The sequence below is a fragment of the Lemur catta genome, chromosome 9, assembly GCF_020740605.2.
Source record: "Lemur catta isolate mLemCat1 chromosome 9, mLemCat1.pri, whole genome shotgun sequence".
Classification (NCBI taxonomy): domain Eukaryota; kingdom Metazoa; phylum Chordata; class Mammalia; order Primates; family Lemuridae; genus Lemur; species Lemur catta.
This window is the reverse complement of record NC_059136.1, coordinates 28202787-28226656: the sequence shown is the minus strand read 5'-3', so window position 1 is coordinate 28226656 and position 23870 is coordinate 28202787.

Here is a 23870-nt window from a genome sequence, read left to right as displayed (position 1 = left end):
GGCATAAAATTGGTACTCAAAAAATTACAGCTATTAATCTGCCGATTTTTTGGAGTAGCCAAAATAATTTTCAAAGGAGAACTTTAGTATGCTTTCCGATAGGCTCTCAGTTCAAGTTTGTATGGGTGTGAAAAATTTCTGCTTTCTTCTTCCAAAGCAAATCTTGGGTAGAATTCTCTATTTCCCCAAGCAAATGTCAACAACCCTCCTTGATCAAATGTATGTGGAGGCAGATGAATGCTTTGTTTACCTAATCATCCTAAATACCTGCTCACCATATTTTTACCAAGGGGTACAATCTGTATCTCATGGCATCTCACAGTTTCAAAAGCTCAGATGAGAAACGATGCTTGTAGATTACTATTTCTGAAGGCTCTGGCACACATTCATTATTCCAGATCATCTAAAGTATAAAACTTAGTGCTGAAACAAGCCAGATTAGCAGAAGACTAGAAAGTTAACTCACATAGTTTTCCCCTTGTGTAGTATGATAAAAAATATATATATTTGTTTTTTGTTTCCTCTCTGGTTTCAGGCACAGAGGTCTTAAACCTTTATGGAATTTCCTAAGTGAGAGGTGTGTCTTTTGTTATTCATGATGTGCTCCTTGTCATTACACACAAGTTTATGTTAATGAGGTGTTTTAGGATGGGCCTTCTCCATGGTCTTAGGATGGGGCTGGTCAGTAGAGAGACAGATTAGAGGGTTGTAACATTCAGTCCCTCTCACCACCTCTGGAAAGAGGAATGGGGGACTACAGATTGAGATCTAAAACACTCTTAAAAATGATATTTGGAGCTCTTCACAGTTGGTGAATATATCCACGTGCTGGGAGGGTGGTGTACTCCGATGCTGCAAGAATAGAGACCCTGAGCCCAGGAGCCAGTGAAACCTCACCCAGTATAGACTGCTCTTCGACTGGCTGTTCATCTGTGTCCTTTACAATAAACTGATAAACATAAGCAAAGTACTGTCCTGAATTCTGTGAGCTGTTCTAGCAAATAAACCAACCTGAGGAGGGGGTGGTGAGAATTCACAATTTATATCTGGTTGGTGAAAGTATGGGTGGCCCTGCCTTCGCATTCGACATTGGGAATGGAGGCAGTCTCATGGGGCTGAGCCCTTAAGGCTGTGGAGTCTGGTGCTAACTCTGTACACTGCACAATTGAATTAAATTGTTGGAAGCCCAGTTGGTGTTTGGATAATTGGTCATTGGTATCAGAAAATACTTCACTTTCCTCTTCTCTTTTTTCGTTAATGTTGTTTTTAAATGAATTGTACATTTAGGGCAAGTCATCATCTTTATCAAAGGGCCCAGTTCCTAGGGGACGCAGTTGAAATGACTGGGAGTATCTACTCTGAAGAGCTGAAGACTCTGGTTTGAGTGGACTCCTGGCAACTGCCTTATAATAATCTAGTGGTATTGTGCGGTACAAAGAATGAGATTTTTTTAAAATGAGATTTAGACAAAAGTAGAAGATACCAAAAGACAGAATATGGCAACTGAAAAAGGAGTTTCCTATTGATTGAAAATGACCAGCAATGGGATGATTTTCTAACTATGAATTTACCTATCAGAGTATGGAAAATATTTCTCAAATGTGAAAGAGAATATACACATTGTCTTAATTCATTTTGTGTTGCTATAAAAATATTTGAGGCTGGGTAATTTATAAAAAATATATAAAAATGGTTTATTCGGCTCATGGTTCTGCGTGGCTAGAAAGTTCAAGATTGGACATCCAATGAGGGCCTCAGGCTGCTTCCACTCATGGCAGAAGGCAAAAGGAGAGCTGATTTGTGCAGAGATCACATGGCAAGAAAGAAGGAAAGCAAGAGAAAGAGTGGGGAGGTGCAAATCTCTAACAACCAGCTGTCCCTCTGGAACTAAGAGTGAGAACTTACCCAGAGGGAGAGCATTAATCTATCCAAGAGGGATATGCTCCCATGACACAAACTCCTCTCCTTAGGCCCCACTTCCAACACTGGGGATTGAATCCAACATGAGAGTTGAAGGATACAAACATCCAAACCATAGTATACATAGATTTCGAATTATCTACCTTCTCAATCAACCTGTGGTCCTGCAATTAGCATTAACAGCAGTAGTTTGCTTACCACTGGTTGTTTACATAGTACTTTCACATTATCTTTTCTTATATAACTCACAAAGGTTTGTTATTTTTGTTTGTAGTATAAAAATTAATTCTAGAGATTGTGTGAATTTTCTAAGGTAACTTGGGTTGTAAGTGGTTAATAAAAACTCCCAAACCAAGCCTTTTGATTGAAGAATCTATCAACTATACGCAATTTTTTATTGGTGGCTGAATTGACATGATTTCTACAACTAATTCCACTATGATCATTTCTTAAAAAGTATACTGACTGTTCTATCATTTCTACATACTTTTATTGACTTTTATTAACCATTATTAATAATATTACAATACAGAAATATATAATCTCTACTATGACATTCTACCAAATGTTTAAAGAAAAATTACTGTCACCTAGAACTAACTTCAAATTTCTTTCAAAAACAGAAGAATAGAGAACACATCTTAACTCATGCTATCTGGATGGTATTACGTTGATACCAAAAGAAGACAAGCCATCTCAAGAAGAGTATAGACCAATACTCATATGACATGAAGACAAGGTTCCTCAACAAAATGCTAGCAAAATAAATATATATACAAAAAAAGGATTACATACCATGACCAAGTAGGATTTAGCCTAGAAATGCAAAAGTGGTTCAATATATAAACATCAATGAATGCAATATACCGTATTAATAGAATAAGAAGAAAACAAAACAGACGTTCTCCTCAACTGAATATAGTAAAACCATTTGCAAAAATCCTGTATACTTTTGGTAAAAACACTCAAAAAACTAGGACTAGAAGGAAAATGCTGAACCTAATAAGAGCATCTATGAAACTTTCATAGCTAACAACATACTTGGTAGTGAAAGAAGGAAAGTTTTCCCTCTAAGATCGGGAAAAATACAAGAATGCAAGTGTAAAACAATTCAGCTAGTTTGTAATACAGTTTCACTGGTTCTGAAATAATTTAAACACAAGTTGTCAGATGATCTAGCAAGTTCACTCCTAGGTTTATATATATTCAAGAGAACTGAATGTATATGTTCACACAAAAAGCTTATACGTGGATATCCACAGCAGTGTTATTCATAATAGCCCCAAACTTGACACAAACCAAATATCTATTAACAGATAAATAGATTAAAAAAATGTGGCATAAAGATACAATTTCATAATATTCAACCATAAAAAGGAATGAAGTGTTGATACATGCTACAATACAGATGAACCTTGCAAACATTATGGTGAGTGAAAGAAGACAGACACAAAGACCACATATGATATAATCCCATTTACAGGAAATACCCAGAATAGACAAACTCATAAATGAACATAGATTAGTGTCTCCCAGGGGCTGGGAGCAGGAAAAGAATGGAACTTCAAATCTGTATTTTTTTGGGGGGGTATGGCAATGAAAATATTCTGGAATTAGTGGTGACAGTTGTACAACCTATAAGTATACTAAAAATTGCTAAATCATAAACTTTAAACTGCTGAAATTTATGCTATGTGAATTAAATCTCAATTAAAAAATACAAAATATACATATAGTAGATCCCTAATAAATGAAGCACTTTGTGATGGGAAAAATGGAAAATAGTATTTAGGATGAATATTCACCCAATATCTGTCTCACCATATACAAAATGTATAGAGAAACAAAATCTCTAATAAAAGAGAAAGTACATGTGTGAAATAATGTGAAAACAGCTGAGAACATAGTGAAGAATAAATTTAAGAAGATGTCATTAAATTTTTGTAAAAGTCTACTGTGTCCAGCTAACATAATTACCACTTAAAACTAAAAGTAGTTGTTGAGATCATGGGTCCTTGCCCAGTACTACCAATAGATCTCAATAAAATATCCAATTCTCTCTGAGAAAATTCCATCTTCATACCATGACAGGAAGGTCAGGTGTCATGGATTCAAATAGACTTGCAAACATTGGGTTCAGTTTATATGGTTCTTGGGAAAAACAAAACTAAACTAAACTAAACATTGGAAGAAGAACATGCTCATAGTGGTGTTTTTCCCCATCACATACCATGAATTATTGATAAACTGAGTATTTTTTGATGAATGCAAATATTTTGTTAGGATAAGAAATAGTAGCTCTGTCAAAAGTCACTCCCTGCTGTCACCCCACTTCAACCCAGTGCAAATGCTAATCATTTTAGAAAACCACAGTGGAATCAGTAATTCACATAGGCAGTTAAGATTTGGAATTTCTTGGAAGCACTACATTTTATACTTGAATTTTTATGGTAGTGTCTTTTTTTTTTTTTTTTTTTTTTGCTATACCTGGAAAATTTCCATTTTAGGAAACATTGAAAACAGCAACTCAGCTGATAATCTAAAACTGGGATTTGACTCATCTGATATAAAATTCGGTTCATACAGATACTTTCAGTAGTGTCCATAAAGTAAGGTTTTCATTGGCTCTCCTTGACTTCTTCGCACTTTATCTCTGATACCAAGGAAGTCAGTTCGTCCATCATATTTTATTATTCCAAATTTTTCAGCCTGCCACATTTTATAGCATTAATTGTAATTCAACTGGAGATTTACATACTATACATGTTTCTTTCTGAAAGACATTTTCTATTCTCATTCGGATATGCATGTTGGTAAAATTGACATGGTTACTAGCAAATTAATTCTTCCTTGTTATGGTTCAGTTCACCCTTCATGGCTTATTAAAATATTTCCCAACTTTATAAGGGGAATAGAAATAGTTTGATTTAGATGCATTCATGCCTATTATCTTAAATCATTTTTATTGAAATATAAAAAGAAAAAAAGATGCTGTTTCAATTAGAATCTGGTAAGTTTTAAATACAGAAGTGGTTTCAACAAAGAAAAATTAAGCATCTTTCGAGATCTTAATTTAAAATCTTTACAGTATCATCTAAGTTATAGAGTAAGCATTCTATGGACACTGGTTGCATGGGGAAGTGCCTTTGTTTCTTCCTATGTTGTCCTAGAATTTTTCACAAGATAACTTGGTACAGCATGAAGGACAGTGAACCTGGAATTGGAAATCCCAGCTACCGATCTCAAATGGGCCATCTGCTGTCTGCATCACTCAGAGAATTACAGCTAAGTACCTTGAATCTCAGGTCCCATGAAACAAATGAAGATAATGATATGTTTCTTTTTGATTCACATGCTTGCTTTGTGAAGAGAAAAATGACACCAAGCAATGAAAATATTTTCTGCAGAACCAAATAAAAGCTCAGCCTGTGTGCGAGCATATGTGTGTATGTGTGTGTTTGTGGGTGTGTTTCTTGACGCTCTAAAGATGGAGCCAGGGTCTCTTGCTAGGAAGGAAAAAAGGAATGGGACATTATCATCTATTACATTTCCATTTCTAAGGAACTTAGCCTCATGTGCCCACTAAACCTTAGAACTCACCGCCCTGCCCTGCTATAAGTCTCTACTCCTAACATTAGGGTGCAGCCATCTGTGGTTGTCCCTTGTGTGAAGTAAGTGGGCCCAGGTACAGCTTGGGAAACCCCTCCAAAAGGTATGAGCTGTAAACCTTGGCAGTGTCTGTGTGTGGCCAACTCTGCAGGGGCACAGAGTATATTAGCTGCAGAGACATGGCTACTTCAACCTAGATTTCAAAGGATGCCTCAGAAAGTCCCAGGGCCCAGGCAAAGAACAGTAAGAGGGACAGGGACATTTCAAAGCTTAGGGGAGTCTGAGAACAGAGTCAATCCCAAGATGCCAGAACTATAGAGCCACCATTGTGCAACTCCAGCCAGGGAAAGCCCCAGGCATGTGGCTCCAATCCCTGAGAGCTGCTGCATGAGCCACACCCAGCAAAGAGGTGTGCGTGGAACTGCCAGGAGCCTTGAACGCCCAATTTCCACCCCAATGTGTTCAGAAGGAGAGACATGGACTCAAGGAAGATTATTCTGGAGATTTAAGATTTAATGTTTGCTGTGTTGGGTTCTGGAATTGTGCGGAATGTAATACCCCTTTTTTCCTTCCTATTTCTCCCTTTTGGAATAGAAATGTCAATCTTATGCCTATCCCACTATCATATTTTGGAAGTAAATAACTCCTTTGATTTCTCCAGATTAAAGCTGGAGAGACATTTTCCTCGGGATGAATCATATTTTCAATCTCACCCTTATCTGATTTTGGTGATATTTAGATGAGACTTATAGACTTTAAAGTTTATGCTAGAATGAGTTAAGATTTGGGGGGTTATTGAGATGGAATGTATGTATTTTGTATATGAGAAGGACATAAGATTTTGGAGGTCAGGGATAGAATGCTATCGTTTAAATATTTCTGTCCCTCCCAAAATTTATGTTGAAACTTATTCCCCAATGCAACAGTATCAAGAGAAAAGACCTTTAGTAAGTGATTAGACCATGAGGGCTCCACCCACAATGAATGAGATTAGAGTCCCTATAAAATCTCTTGAGGGGGCAAATTTACCCCTTTTGCCCTTCTGTCCTGTCATGTGAGGACATAGCAAAAAGTCACCATTTTGGAAGAAGAGAGAACAACCCTCACCAGACACTGACATTTCCAACATCTTAATCTTGAACTTCGCATCATTAGAAGTACGAGAAATAAATTTCTATTATTTCTAAATTACTTAGTCTCAAGTATTCTGTTATAGCAGCACAGATGGACTAGGATATCTACACAGGTCAAGTGAGTAGTTTAGTCCTCATGCTGAAAGTTCAGGAGAGATATTAATGAATTTTTGGCACAGCATGGAGATGATAAAATTTGAGTTCAGTTTAGACATGAAACAAATATAATATTTTAGTTACTATCATAAAGATTTTATTATGTGATCATACTGTTCAATCTAGAAGTGTATCATACAATACTTAGTCCAAATACTTCGGTTAATAGATGAAAGACCCAGGAATGAGAAACATAAAGTGTTCTTCAAGGTTAAATAAAAAAGATTATTAATTTAAGAAAGTCTAATTTGGTCTCCTGGTTGAGTCATTCATTTACTCTATGGCAATGTAAGTTATTTCTGGTGGCAAATCAGGACACGTCCTTGCATCACTTCATTGAAATTTCTTGCCCTAATAATCTTTGGTAAATTTATTTTAAATATTAATATGTATTTTTGTACATCCTTTATGTCTTCAATAAGACTTTTTGAATTAAGAAAGTTATATCCCTTTCATTAATTTTCATTAGCAAATGTTTGATTAAGCTACAACCACAGAGAACTCTGCTTCGTTTAGAACCTGTCACAGGGCGGCTTAATGTTCTTTAAACAAAGCAAATAGCTAACAGAACAATTTTCACTATTTGAGTGAAAACATGCACTGTTGCAGTTTAATGGTTGTGAATAGCAATTTGTTATGGAATTTTAATGGTTCCATTATCACAGCTATATCTAAATGAATCACAGTTATTACCATTTAAGGTATGGCATAAATTGTAGATTGTAATTGCTTACAGACTTTCCTAAAACAATAATATGTCTAAATCATATCTGGAGCGTGCTGTTGACTTAATAAACTGAGAGAAGGATTATCACAAACCTAGAATGAGAGGTGTAATGACAGAGAAAGACTGCTTTCAGGAAAAACTATCTCCCATTTACTCAAAGTAAAAATTAAACTGATATTAAAACAGCAAAAAAGGTAGTTTTCACCTTTGAACTCATAATCTTTACTGTATCTTCATTTGGGTCAGTGAGGATTTTAGCATAGAAAGGATGTTTGAAATTGTTTAGGCTTAATGATTTAGCTATGAACCTCTCATTAACAAATTATCAATATTATTAATATGAAAAGCTAGATTAAAAATGGATTTTTATGTGACTGAATCAAGAGTGAGGGATTCTGAAAGTTTTTTCCCTCAATCCAACTCCCCTTTCCCCATCTCCTCTTTTCAATTTGACAAGCCCAAGTCACCAATGAACAATGTAAACTCTACAACTCTATTCTACTCATCCAATTATACAGCCAATTATACAACTGAGAATATTAAAACTAGAGAATACCTAATTAGTGGGAAATTTGGGACAGAAAGACAAGTTTCCTCGGTGTTATAGAGAGAATATTTTATTATATTGGCTATTGTTCAAGAATCTTAGGATTTCTCCTACATTCTCATTATTGTCCTTGAACTTATAGGCTCCTTCTTTAGTTAATGAATGACTGGAAGCTCAATTTTGCTTTTGCAAAATAAATGAATTGTAGATACATGTAGAATCTGCCTACAAATGTGGTTATAATTAGAAAATAATTTGAAGAAAACATAAATACCCTTTTTCTTTTTGCCAAAAGTAAGTCAAAGGAATTTAACATCTAAATAGAAATGGTAAAATTTTTGGAAGAGTTGTCACGTCATTTTGTGAGCCAACATTTTATAGATAAAGTTAATCATCTTCATTTAATCAATTCAAATTATGGCTTTGTGCACGGAGGAAGTGCCTTGGGTTTTGAAGCCAGATTTATTAAATTAATTCATCACCTGCTGTATTGGTCAGTCATATTTCTGTTATGATACTGCCTTGAACAAATCTTAGTGGCCTACAACAGGTTTGCAGGTCAGTTGGGGTAGGTCTCTTTCGGGGTTGGCATATTTACATGCCTCCCTTAGATCAGAGTGTACTTGCATGCTCTTCTCTTGGCAGATGGCAACACAAGAGACAAAGCCAAATTGCACAAGCACTTATAGATCCTCATTCAAAACCACACACATCAACATTCAATTGGCCAAAGCAAGCCACACAGGCAAGCCCAAAGTCAATGAAAGGAGGGAGGGTGTGTACTCTGCCTACTGCTGGAAGGATTTACAAAGGCACTTGGCAAGTGGGTAGACATGTAGTCCCAATATAGGAAATGAATGAAGAACTGGAAACAGTCTTGCAAGCTGTTAGCATTTTTTGATGTGCAAGGCATGCTTGTTGGTAGCAGCATGTAGTGATAAATAAAGATGATAGAAGGTTGCCTTTATGGAAATTGCAGTACAGTGAAGACTATATGAGTTGAGCAGATAGTTAAAAGAATTTTAAATGATAAAATTTTACTTGGATATTTGTAGTAATGTATAATGTGCTACTGAAATATGCTTTGGTCTAGTTCTTAAACTGAGGCATGAATTATGAATAGGAGTTATTGAGACTAAAGGGAAATGAAAGTGAAAATTTCCACAGAAAACCCTAAATATATGAAAAATTAATTAATCAATAAATCAAATTAAGGAAATGAATATATAAGAAAGTATCTTAAATTTCCTGTGGAGATGCAAAGAACAATAAATACTATTAATACATGACATCCAAGGGTTTATAATTGAATGGTATTGGGGGAGTGTTTGGCTTGATCACAGGTAACTACAATGTATGCTAAGCATCCTAGCAAATGTTCAAGGACCCAATTACACCATCTAAGTTCAAAAGATGGAAATAAATTTTCTGTTTTGTTTTTTCATTTAATTTTTTAGCAGAATCAGTCAGTGATCATTCCTTCTTTTTCCTTCTTTTTTTTTTTAGTTTTTCCATTATTCATGCATGATTTGATCTTTGTTTATCAACTGTAGATGTCCACTGAGTTGGATAACAGCAATGCTTTATTCATCCTTCTGTCTCACAGTGATGATCATTCCATTGCACACTGAAAGTGCCAGACCTTTTCTCCACTAACATCCTCTAAGCCAATACATGCCCCCAGGATCACACTGCAAGTACCTTTCATTTTATAACTGGGAGCGTTTTCTCAGCAGGGCGGAGCAGAGTGCTGGGGGTTAACCATGCCACCTAGTAGCCCACAGTTAGTGATGAATGGGAAGTATACTTTGGTAGGATAATTCTACTGCAGGTTCTACCCTGTCACCCTGTCGCCTTGAGGCCCCAGGGCTTTCAGCACCGCTACCCCAGAAGAGCAGCAAACGTTTCAATACCACATTTTAAATTACCTTCCTTTCTCTTTTTTTGGTCATTCTCCTGTTCTCAATTCTCATACTGGTGTTTCTTTAGATAACTTTACAATTAAATCACCTGGATGTAAATCCTTATCAAAGGACCCACTTTCTAGATAAATGATGCTATATATGTTGAACACCCACCCAACACACACACGCACGCACACACACACACTCTGATGCTTGAGATGTTTACACAAATTCCCTAAAGAATAAAGCATTGAGTCAAATATTATGTACTCCAAAATAATGCAAATAACATTAACAGATTATTCTTCAGTTGTATCTCTGATTACTTGGACCTCACTTAGTATTTTCCTTTTAAATTCTAATCTCCCTGACTAAATAATATTTTTTTAGAATTTTTCACTATTCTTATTGAACAAATGTTCCTAAGAAGCCAGTTTCCCATATTTATGGTTTCCAATTATGATATGTAGTATATCTATGTGTGTAATCAATTATATGTGCCTGTCTGTAGAGATGTAGGGCTTTCTTTTCACTTTAATGTTCTCTCTCTCTCTCTGTCTCTAACTTCATCATCAAAAAACCACCAAATAGTGAAAATGAAACCTAAAAATAAAATTAAAAGAAATTCTATTTCCAGGCCTTTAATTTCCTTGCTTATTTGTTTGATATTTTTTGTTTATGACAAGTAGGGTGAATATGCAAAATTTTCCCAGCCCATAGACCTTTACAGAGGCCATTGTCCTGAAAAGAAGACGATGAAAACGACGGCAATTGAAGTGATTACTGCTGCTTCCATGGCATGTCTAATCTTTAGCTCTCCAATCACTGAACTCTCTTATTTGGAAGCTGGTTCTGTGCACTCAGTAAGTCCCTTCTGCTGTACCCCAGGAGGCTTTCCATATGCTATTCCCTGTGATGAGTCCAACAGGCCTCACCCGGAGACCTTGTGATCCCAGGATCATAAGACTGTAAACAGAGGGTTTTCCTCTTTTCTTGCCCACTTCTGATTTTAACCTTGGCCTTAAAATTAGGGAATATTTTTGTAATTTGCCAAAATTTCCTTTTTCTTACTTCTTGCCAAATTTCAACACATTTCTGGCAAGGAAAATAATGATTTAGCCCTTCCAAACTTCTTCACTCCTTTTTTATTTTCTCCCTGAGTCTATCTACACCATCTCTGGCTGGCATGTTTTATGTAATAGTCATTTTCATAATTTTCCAGTGTTGAAGATTTTTGTTTGTTTGTTGTTTGTTTTTTAAAAGTTTTCATCTGCTTGTCAGGCAAGGAATTCTGAAGCCATTATTTTTCTGCTAGAACTTATCCTATGTATTATTTACATAATGAGAATGAAGAAAGTAAGAAATTAGAGGTCACAATTTCTGTTGGCCGAAATTGGAAAGTTGTTGAGTATTCATTCTGGTCTTTTAAACAAACCTGACCCTGGCCCACAGCATCATGGAAGCCAGCCATGGAACCAGCCTATATCTGTAGTTTTCCAGATATCCTCTTCTACTAGCCCGTTTGACAAATTCTTCTCTGCTATTATTTTCTTAGCCGGTTGTCTGGGTTTATACATCTTACCTTGATATTTTCTGAGATCATTTCTCCATCTGCTCCCCTCATCCCCATTGATAAGTTAAAGTGGGAGAGCTGATCTTCTCAGGAGATCACCACCTGAGATGTCGGCTTTGCTGCCTCTGGGAACAATGGTGACAGAAAGGCTATATTCTTCCTTGTGTATACTCTAGGCTGCGCAGAGCTGCTTTGTGATAACAGCCTATGTTGCACTTACAGGTGACAGCCCTAGGATCACTATCTGTGGTTCAAACTAGTTTTCTGACCCCACTTGTCAGGCTACAGTAAACAAAAATAATTTTTGACTTAGAAAGGATTTAATTTATCTTCAAACTCACTAACATGCTTCATCTGACAAAGAAAAACCAGGCGGGGGTCAGGGAGGTGGCTAAATCCAGGAGAGGCTAGGAGCAACAGTGACTTTCACAAGCCTTCACACATGTTCTTCCCTTCAACTCTAAAATTTTCAAATCATTCATTGCAGACTGGCTTTTAGCATTTCACTCTCATTTTTTTCAGTCATTCTTCAAAGAGGTCTTCTCTGAAAACCCAAATGAAAAGCTTTCTCTTTCTCTCTTTTTTCCCTAATTCAGTATTTTATCTTTTTCTTATGCTTGACAATACTTCTTATTTTATTATTATTAGTATTTCAATATGCTACAGGGATATAAATGGTTTTGGTTACATGGATCACTGTTGTTATGCTTGACCCAGTGTTATAAGCATGCCCATCACCCAGATAGCGTTCATTGTACATGTTAGGTAGGTTTTTGCCCACCTCCTCCTCCCCCTCCACTCTACTTGATTTGCACTGAGTTTTACTTCCCTCTGTGCATGTGTGTGCTCATCGGTTAGTTCCCATTTAGTAGTGAGTACATATGGTGTTCTTTTTTTTTCCCCATTCTTTAAATACTTGACTTAGGATAATGGTCTCCAGTTTCATCCAAATTATTGCAAAAGACCTTAATTCATCCTTCTTCAGGGCTGAGTAGTATCTCATAGTATACATATACCACATTCATGAACTGATGGACATTTGGGTTGATTCCACATCTTTGCAATTGTGAATTATGCTGAAATAAACATTTGAGTACAGGCATCTTTTTTGATAAAATTACTTCTTTTCCTTTGGGTAAATACCCAGTAGTGAGATTGCTGGATCAAATGGTAGATCTACTTTTAGTTCTTTGAGGAATCTCCATGCTGTTTTCCCTAGAAGCTGTACTAATTTGCAGTCCCACCAACAGTGTATAAGCGTTCCTTTCTCTCTGCATCTACACCAGCAACTATTGTTTTTGGATTTTTTAATAAAAGCCCTTCTAATTAGGGTAAAGTAATATCTCATTGTGGTTTTAATTTGTATTTCCCCAATGATTAGTGATGTAGAGCATTTTTTTCATATGTTTAATGGCCATTTGTCTATCTTCTGTTGAGAAACTTCTGTTCATGTCTTTTGCCCAATTTTAATGGGGTTGTTTTTTCTTGCTGATTTGTTTGAGTTTTTTGTAGATTCTGATTATTATCCCTTTATTGGATATATAAGCTTGAAAACATTTTCTCCCATTCTATAGGTTGTCTATTTGCTGTGTTGATTATTTCCTTAGCTGTGCAGAAGTTTTTACTTTAATCAAGTCCAATTTATTTATTGTAGCTGCTGCTGTGATTGCCTTTGGGGTTTGTCATAAAGTCTTTGCCTAGGTTGATATCTAGAAGAGTTTTTTTCCAATATTTTCTTCTAGAATTCTTATGGTTTCATGCCTTACATTTAAATATTTTATCCATCTTGAATTAATTTTTTGAGTGGTGAGAGATATGTATCCTGTTTCATTCTTCTGCATATGGCTATCCAATATCCCCAGCTCAATTTATTGAATAAGGCTTCTTTTCCCCAGTGTATATTGTTGTCTACTTTGTCAAAGATCAGTGTGTTGTATGTGGGTGTTTTTATATCTGGGTTCTCTGTTATGTTTCATTGGCCTACCTCTCTATTTTTGTGCCAATACCATGCTCTTTTGGTTACTATAGCCTTGTAGTATAGTTTGACATCTAGTAAAGTGATGCTTCCAGGTTTGTTCTTTTTGCTTAAGATTGCTTTGGCTATTTGGGCTCTTTTCTGGTTCCAAATGAAGCGTAGAATTAGTTTAATAATTCTAGATATTTTCTAGTCACCTTGTTTATTTTTTTTTATTTTCTGAAGGAATGCAATCCTCATGAGGACTGTAACTCTGTCTGCATGTCTTTCTTACTTAGTATTTTATCTCCAGGTTATACATTATGTTTGTTAAATAATAAGCAATATATGGGATGTCCTGATTGAATGAGTGAGTGCTACCAAGCCAATTTTTATTCCTTTTTCTTAAACCTCCTAAATTTCAACAACTGGTTCTAATGTAACTTAAACTACCTACCACTCACCTTTCCTGCCACAAGTAAATACTTTACTTGTGGCTCCTGTGAGTGGTTATCAAACCCTGAGGTTCATGTCCAGTGTCCTCATCGATCTTCTAGCCTGAGCAAAAAGTCCCTATTCTGAAAGCTGACACTCCACAAGTTTAAAAGTGAAATTACTTTCTACCTACAGACTCTCTTTCTTTCTAGTATCCCCAAGCTCTATTAGTTCTTTATAGCTTCCTCTGCTTCCTCTGTTTCTATGGAGATAGATGGGTTTAGCTATTACTGTGTAGGGCCAAGGATTATAGAAACAGAAGAGGTGGGAATTAACTTGGACACTCTTTGTGCAATTAGCATCTAATGAATCTATCCTCAATATAGATCAGTTACAACCCCATTAGTCCAGAGTCATAGCTGCTCCGACTTCATGTAATAAGATGTCAGATGGTGACTCGCAGCAAGGACTCTAAAAAGAGCTTCTGGAGAGAAAATGTTTACTGAATAAACATTCTGGTCACTGGGGAGAAAATGACTCATTTGTGTTTCCTGTTTTAATGTGTGAAAATGGTTTTCCTCTAGAAAGAGACTGCATTAAGGCGCTTGGAGGCATTTTGCCAGACTCATTTGTGCAGTGGATTAGGATCTGAATAAGATTATTGAATTGCATGTCACTGAGCATGAAGAGGAGAATGTATGGTGTGAGCAGTTCCGCTTCCCTTTCAAAACCATGTTACAAAGCTTATTTATTTTTATACTCTGGTAGGGCAGTCCATAAAAGTCTTCCCTTGTTCAAAAGAGGAAAATGAGGTTCAGAGTGGACACAGGGTTAGACCAATGTCACAGACCTAAAAAATGACAGAGTGAACCTAAATCTTGAGTGTCCTGATTCCTTTTCAAGGTAGAACACTGCTGCTTATGTACACTGCAGCTTCTTATGCTTGGAGAATTCTAAGTATACAATCTGATGAAGGTAGAAGATAATACCTTCCCAACTAGAGATAAAAGCAAAAGTACAAGACCATCCAGTGGAAATTAAAGTAGATATTATAATGGAGCCTACAGCAAGAAGTAATTCCAATCAGATGACCCTCTATCCTCATTTGAAAAAAAAAGGGTGGCCTCTTCTCAGTTTTTATGATTTCTCTGCTATGGCCCTAAATTGTGATCCAAGTTCAAGTCTTTTTGTTCAAAATGTGGTGCTTATTCCATTAAGTAACACTGCCATGGGAAGAACTTGGATGGCCTTAATGGGATGTGGTAGAAATATTTTATATCCTGTATTCCTGTCTCACAGTCTCAGGTCCTCCCTTCTGTTCCAATCACTGTGGCATCAGCCAGCTATACACAAATATAGTCCAATGGCTCCCAGTGTCACCTACACCAGGTCCAGCTTGCTCTGACCTGTGGCCTCTTTGCTGCAATAGCATGCAGCATCAGGAAAAGTGAGATAATTGATACCCCTGGGGTGACATTGACAAACAGGGCATGAGATTCTATGGATGAAGGTTCACAGCCCCATGCCTCATGGAGATTTCACTGAGGCATATTCTATACAAGCATATTCTATACGGTGTCTCGTGGAGTCATCATGAAATTTAGCATTCATTGCCTTGAACAACAACCAGCTCAATTATCCATGCTTGCTTTAGATTTTCCTGCAATCTTCTTTCATTTTCCCCATATACCTTTTTCTTTCCATAAGATTACTTTCTATAATAAACTATATGCATGTATGTGCTTACTTACACTATGGGGAGAGTCCAAGCTGATTTGTCATGGGCTATTTCTTATGTACTTAGTAGGTGTATCAGTCAGGGTGCTCTAGAGAAACAGAACCAATAGGATATATCTATTTATAAATCTATCATTTATTATAAAAATTTGACTTATGTAATTATGGAAGATGAGAAGTCATAAGGTCTGCAGTTGGAAAGCAGGAAACAAAAGAGAGTGGATGATACCGTTTCAGTCCGAGTCTGAGCACCTGAGAAGCAGGAGAGTTGATGGTTGAAGTTCTAGTCCAAGTCTGAGTCCAAAGGCAGGAGAAAAACAAAGTCCAATCTCAAAGACAGGCAGAGTTCCCTCTTACTGAGCCTTTTTGTTCAATTTAGGTTTTCAACTAATTGGATGAGACCCACCCATACTGGGGAGGGCAATCTTCTTGTCTCAGTCTACCAATTCACATCACTCAAAAACACCCTCACAGACACATCCAAAATAATGTTTGACCAAATGGCTGGGTTCCACATGGCCCGGTTGAGTTGGCATATAAAATTAACCATTACAATGGAGTTGAATGACACACTAAATACACAATCAAAATAATATGTAAAGTTCTAAAAATTTATATATATTATATTATGAACCCTCAAAGAAAAACCCACATCAAATAGTCATTTTTAATTTTGTTTTAAAGGGAAAAAATGACTAAGAGACAAATGGATTAAATAAATTACCCAAAGTCATACTGATAGTTACTTATAGTGAAGAGATCAATATAATATAAAAGTATACAATTTTTCTTTCAAATAATAATTAAGTACTACCTTTTCAATAAGATCAAAGATATGTCCCAGCTATCCTAAAATTGTTTGATTTATACTTTTTGCTTTTAAATCCAAACAACTTAGTGTGTTGCCCAAATCCATTATGATGTGGACACTAATGCCTTTTCACCCTTATTTATTTATTTTGATCATCACAGGATTCAGGCCCCACAACATACTCAAATATACACTCACACAAATGCATGACACACTTTACGCTAGAGAAAACCATTGTAGTTGCCTAAGCATTTTTATTTTTGTAACACTCAAACGCACTTGACAGATCCTCCCCTAGAGAGGAAACTCTAGTGCCTTGGTGTGTTTGGCAAGTCTCTTCTCCTTCCTCAGGAGTCTGCTCAGACTCCGTGGCTTCCCATATCTGCTATTCATCCTCCTTAGGGCTCAGTCTTCTCTGTTAACTTGGCCTCTTATAAATACTGCCTGCATGACAATGATCATGCTATGTTAAACTCTTTACCTGTCATTCTTCCCATATAGACCACAACTTCTTTAAAAAAGGAAGACAACATTTATCTCAGCATCTCCAGTGCCTAACTGAACCCATAATATTGTATAAGTTGTGTATCAAGTGTTGACAGAAGTTGCAAGACACCTGAATAGGATTCACACTTTCACTTATTGTTGGAGAATTCCATAACAAATTCTCTACTAAGTTATATTAAACTTAAAACAGTTCGCTTAATAATCTACTTAGGTTAGGGAGAACATATCTCTCTATTATACCTCATTCCACAAACATATGGCCTATTTACTGTGCCAGAGGGGAGTGAAAAAGATACATTCATCTGTTTTCATATGTGTGTGTGTGTGTTTGTGTGTATGTGTGAGTATGTTGTGTGTGTATTTATTCAATTGTCAGAATGACATTTAAGAATATACATATGTACCCAACATTGGTGATAATGTAGTGAGATAAGTCCTCTCTCCATCCCAAACACTATTGGTGAGTGTAGAAATATTTGTTGAATGAGTAAAATGTTAAATTTTTGAGCTCTAAGATTTAACAATTTAAACTCTAGAATCTAACCTAAATAAATAAGATCTCAAGAGTACAAATACATAATTTTAAGGTTTATCACAGCAATTTATGAAAGAGAAAATAACAAACAATTGATAGAAAAAGGGGATTACAGAAATTAAATGAAAAAAATTCATAAAATGAACTACTATGTTATAATTAAAATAACTTATATCAATGATCTATTAACAATCTATTGTTTGTGATTTGGTTCAAAAATGCTAACCCATACATTCCTGTTATTGTATATAATGTCACGGAAAATATTGGGTGAAATGAAATATAGTGTAACAAGTGGCTACCTCAAGATGATTACTAATTACTGCCTACAATATTTTACACTTTCAAAATACTGTTATCAATAGTTAGAAGAACATATGTTGAATCATGAAGGGGAACTTAAGTTGTGGCTTCCTTTGTGTTGGTAGTTCTTCCACTGGCCCTGGGGGAGGGAGGGTAACGGATGGTGTTGAATGAAGCTTTTAGGGTTTACAGGTCTTCATTACCTCTCATGTCATCTTTACTCTTTCCCCAGGTAGACCTACTCTTCATCCATTTCATGGCCAAAATAACCACCTGCCATGTGCCAGGAATCTGGGGAAGAAAGTGCTTTAGCTGAGTAAGAGAGGATGATTCGGTTCAAATCCAATTGTGTCCCTGAGGAGCTTATATTCTTGTAAAGTAAAATTTTAAAAGTTCATACAATATTAATTAAAAGGTAAAATGTGATGCATGTTGTCGTAAACACCGGGCATGTTGAAAGGAGAAGGCATCATTTCCAGCCGAGGTGAACCAGGCAAGTCGTGAGGATAAAAGAGTCACTCAGTGTACCTGAAAGGCAGAACAGGGATTAGATCTTAATTGATCAGAGGAGAATATTGGAGGCAAAATGATGAATAAAGGCCATTCTGAAGTACCAATGACTGATTCATACTGAATAAATAGAAACTGTGGAATGAAAATCTGAAAACACATATTGGGTCAGATTGAAGGGGCCTAGAGGGCCATTTAAATATTTTGTGCTTCATTCTTCTATCAATATGGGTCTCTGGGGAGGCTTTTAATGGGGAGGAGTAAATTATTATCAAATTCACGCTATACGTTTTTATAGTTTGATGTAGTGATTTTAAGTCAAACTTAATCTTTTCACCATTAGTTCCTCTATTTATTCATTCATGCAGCAAGCTTTTGAGCTCCTTCTGTATGCAAGGCAAGATGCTCCAAAGTGAAATAAAACCTCTAAGATATATGTAGTGTAACCAAAGGTGAAAGTGTGACACAGAAAGTCAGACATCAGCCAGCTCCTTGGACAGACAACACTGCCTCTGAATAGTGTAGTTAAAAATATGAACTTTGGGGTACACTAGACCAAAGAGTGAGTGCTACCAGGAGCAGGTTCCTCCACATACTGAACCCCAGTTTCCTTGTCTGTTGAAGTAAGGTTCAAATGCATGTCATGAGCTCACAGGAGGGTCACAATGAGATACTGTCTAAAGTCAGGTGCTTAGCACATCTTAAATCCCTCTCTACCTTCACTTTCCTCACCTTTTTTTGTGTTTAAGGAATGGTGAATAAAAGGATGTTGATTTAGTGCTGCTAATTAGATAAACACAGTGAAATATTTTATCTCTATCTTTAATATGTTTCCAAACTCCAGACTCAAGTCTATGGCTGTCTAATAAACATCTCTATCTTAATATTTCCTAGTATAGTCAAGCTAACTATGTCCCAAACTGTGAAAGCATACTCCCACTTTCTGTCCATAACTTTACATACTCAGACACACAAGCAAAAAACCATAGGTTCATTCTCCACATTCCTTTCCCTGTAAAATGTCATTCTTATTCCTACAGCTGTACTTTGTACTTTTGTTATTTCTATAGCTGACAAGTTTATGATTTCCAATTACCTCCAGCTTCTAGGACAGTTTTTGGCATAGAGGCAGTGCATCAGGTTTATACCTATGAATAAAACTTTGATTTTCACAGTTCAGTATAGGAAGGACCTGTAGATTAACAACAAAGAAAATAAACTATGGTTTGTTGCTAGCCTCCAAGGAGAGAAAGTCAGACTGAAAGAGATATATTCAGAGAGAGGGTCTAAAGAGATCATTTATCTCACTCAAGGGTGATGTTTACAACAGAAGTCATAAAATAGGTAATGCTCTTTTACATCTCTAATGAATAATTTGAAGAGAGCTAACTACACAGAGAGTGTGGTTTTTCTCCCAATAGGGCTTATGTAGAGATTATAATGAATTCTTTAATTCCAATAATTCAACCTTAAAGAAGATCTTGTCACTTTTCTCTTAAAATCACAATTAGTGCTTCAGGAAATATGTTTCCCTGAATGATACTAAACATTTTATTGTACTAAAATTGGAGAATAGAAATGAGCAATTTGTAATGTTCTAGGATGTCGAAGGACTTCTTGGGTACATTTTAGACACATTGGTCTCAAGAATGTCTCTCTCTGAGTTTGCATAGTTAATGCAAAAGACAGGAAGGAGGTTTTGTTGAACTGATCTTCATAGCTGTGTTCTGGTCCCCATAGTTTCAGTCTTTCTTTAGGATTTCCTAATTTAGAAAAGGGAGCATAACATTGGAAGACTGTAAAGATAGGCATAATCTTTGAGATTATTGATACTTCCTTCTGACTATTACCAGTTGAGAGCCTGCAATGTGACAGGCAGCATACCAATTGCTGAGAATACACAGAAGGAAGCAGACTGAATTCTAGGAAAGCAAAGTGGGAGTACCATGCCCAGACTTGAAACAATGGGTATGTGTGGAAAGAACTGAAAATGGGCAGATGTTGTGTATCGTTAGGATTTGGTTCATGTTGCCTTTTCCCAGGGCCTAGCCTTAGTGTCCTTTATTTCCATGTACTCTCTTCTTTGGTGACCTCATTCTTTGTCTTGTTTCAAAGCACATGCTTATGTTTATACTTCCCATATTTCTATCTCTTGCTTAAGCCTCTCACTGAATTTCAAAATCTCATGCCCTACTCTCTACTTAATGTCTCTGCTTGGATATATCTCACCAGCATCTTAGATGTAACAAGTCCAAAACTGATCTCTTCGGGTACATCTTAAAACCTTGTCTTTTCCCTTAACAACTGCTCTTCCTGTCTTATTTCCAACCAAGAAAATGGTACCACATTTGATCCATGTAAAGAAGCTATAAAACTGAAAATCATTTATAACCTCCTTCTTTTTTTTTTTTGCATCCCCATATTCAAACTTTTCTTCAGTCTGTTGATTCTACTTACAAAATATATTTTGATTCTTTGCACGTACCTCTACCATAGCTGCCATTTCACTTACTCCCAGTGATCGTTCTTGCTCATCTTTCCCACCGCAATGCCCCACTTGCTCTTTTGTACCCTTCCACTTTCACTGCCTGTAATCCATGCTATGTTGGCAACCTAAATGATATTTTTAAAAATCAATCTTTTTATACCAATCCCCAGCTTAAGTCAAGGAGTAAATAAACATATTTTCACTTAAACTAAATTGCAAAATCCTTATGTGACCCATATGTGACCCACGTAGCCTGTTTCTTGCCTACTTTTTCAATTAACCATTATCCAATTCTCCTGCTATGATTCAGCAATAACAGCTTCCTTCCTTATCAATCTCTTTCCCCTTTCAATGGCTTCTGGTGTTGCCTTTGTCTAATATTCCCCTCCCTCATTCTCTGTGTGGTTGGCTCCTTCTCATCTATCATATCTCAGCTAATTCATCACCTGCTCCAAGAAGTCAGCCATGACTACTGTAGGCAATAGGAACAATCTCCCCACTTGCTTCCTTCATAGCATTCATTACATGGTACATGCTTATTTCATTTTTTCCTTGTTGTCCCCTGTCCTCAGTAAATTGCAAGCTCCATGAAGGCACATAAATGTATATACAGTATACATTTCTCAGTGTATGTAACTTGCAGAGTCTCTGCCATGTGGTGGGCACAGAGCACACATTTGAGGAACTATTTGTTGACTTATTGAATTAATGCATATATGTCTTCCATTAGTCTGGGAAGCTAATTTTTCTTTTAAAAGATAAAGCTTTATTCAATGAAAGCTTATTTCATGTTTGCATTGTAATCTTCTGTGGGTGTTCTAGGTCAGGAAATTCTCTTAAAAGATGTTCCATCAGCAGTGACTCAGTCTCTTCTGTGCTGTGTCTCCCCACCTCTAGATCCCCAGAGTCCTCTCCAACCAGCTGGAAGATGGAGAAAGAGAAGAAGGTCAGTGTGGGAGGTCATTATAGGGCAGACCTTGGAATGCATTCCTACTGCCCAGTTCCTCTGGACATGCCCGGTACACAGCCCGTCACATGGCCCTACCCAACCACAGGGGAGATAGGGAAATGTACTTGAGCTCTGTGCCCAGGAGGTAAAGGAAAGCTTTAGGTGAACACCCTGCTCATCTTTGACATAAAATCTTCATCTCAGGAGTGTGAAACCCTGTGCCACACCTTGATTTTTTTTCTACAATTTCAAATTTGTATTTAGTCAACATCATAGGAACTCATAGTGTGAAGTGAAGCTATTAGTCAATCATTTGTACATTTCTTCTACATATTTTCAACACTAATTTTATTAAAAATTGTATGTGGGGTAGGGGAGGGATCATCCAGATATCAAAACCCCTAGATGGAAGAATAAATACTTTACTTTCTATTTATACTTTTAAGTTTTGCTCTGCAAACCACATAGTAAGTGAGGAGAATTCCACATTTCCCAAATTTTATCTGAGTAAATTACTGGCTGCCTATTGTGCAGGTTGCTAAATGCAAAGTTTTCCCACATGCAAATGTTTCTAATAATAATTTGAGATAATATCCCATGATAGAAAGTCTTAGTATCTGAGGGAGCAGTGGACAAGTGATTCTTTTTAATTTTTTTGGCAAGGACAAGGACTCTGAACATTATAATTATAATCAAGACTCCCCCTTTAACAAAATCCAAAGGCAATGAGAGTAAGGAAAAGACACCAGAGAAGGGAAGATAATGAAAGAGACCACACACAAAGCTCAAAGAATGTCTTCAGCAAAAGAAATATGTGGGTAGCAGATTAAGCAGTGCTTGAAAAATAAAAAGGTAATAGAATTAATGCTATGCTGGGACAGATGTTTTTGCTATTAAGAGAATTAAAGAAGATGTACTCACCCTTGAAATGTCACTTTATGAGAAGGACGCCTGGGGAGCTGCAGCCTCCGTGCTCTCAGATTTTGATACACGAGTGAGCATGTGAATGAAGAATCAGTCAGGGATGAGGGAGGCATGGTGCACCAGTTGGTTCTTCAGGGTCCTTTAATGTTTCAGGATATTCTGGAATATGGTCAACATAATGGCAGGAACAGAGTTCTGACCTCATAAATATGGGAAGATAAAAGGATTGGTATCCTCAAAAATGCACACTCAGTGAAATCATAAAGAAGTGTTCTATTATCACCTGGAGTGGTGTTCAGGCTAAGGTCTGGGTGAGGGCTCTGGCACCGGTGCAGGAGCTAGAATATGCTGGCCAGATGAAATAAAAGTTTAAAAGATACAAGTTAATTTGGAATTTCAGATAAACAATATTTTTTCTAGTATCTCATATATTTTATGGAGCATCCTTATACTAAAACATATGTGTATGTATGCATGTACATACTCTGAGTATATGTATGTATATGTATTTATTCTTGTTTATCTGAATTTTCAATTTTGGGGACATCCTATATTTACATTTGCTAAATCTGTCAACCCTAACTAGAACACCTAAAGATTAGTCCAAGTCTATGGAGAGGCCTTCTTTGAGTTATAAAAGCCAGGGCTCAGTATCTACACACATTTCCTCATAAAGCTCTTAGACCCGAGAGAAAGGAAGCATCTCTGACTTGCATTCAGGCCCACGTAGTCACCAAAGCACATTCAGGTGATCAGGCCAAAGACATTGCACCCTAGGAGAGGATCCTCCCTTTTGGGAGCCCTGTTCCCCAGCATAGCCGGCACTCTAGGAGTTTCTGAGCATGGCTGCAACCCTTTCCAACCCTTAAAACAGCATAAAATCCCCTGATAGAAGGAGTCAAAGAGTAAAGGGAAAGGAACCCTAAAAGAAGGAATCAATTTTATTTGGTGGTGTACTGCTTGTTGTTTCTTAAAGGCAGTAAAAGCTTCCCTTTCAAAATAAAAATATCACTTCTATAAAACTATCTTGGTAACTGTAATATAGTGTTTGTGACTGAACGGAGCCCAAAGTACAGCTGTAAAAGGTTAATTCTTCACAGACATTGTAGGATTTCATAACCACTTTAGGTTGTGACTCAGCTCCTTTG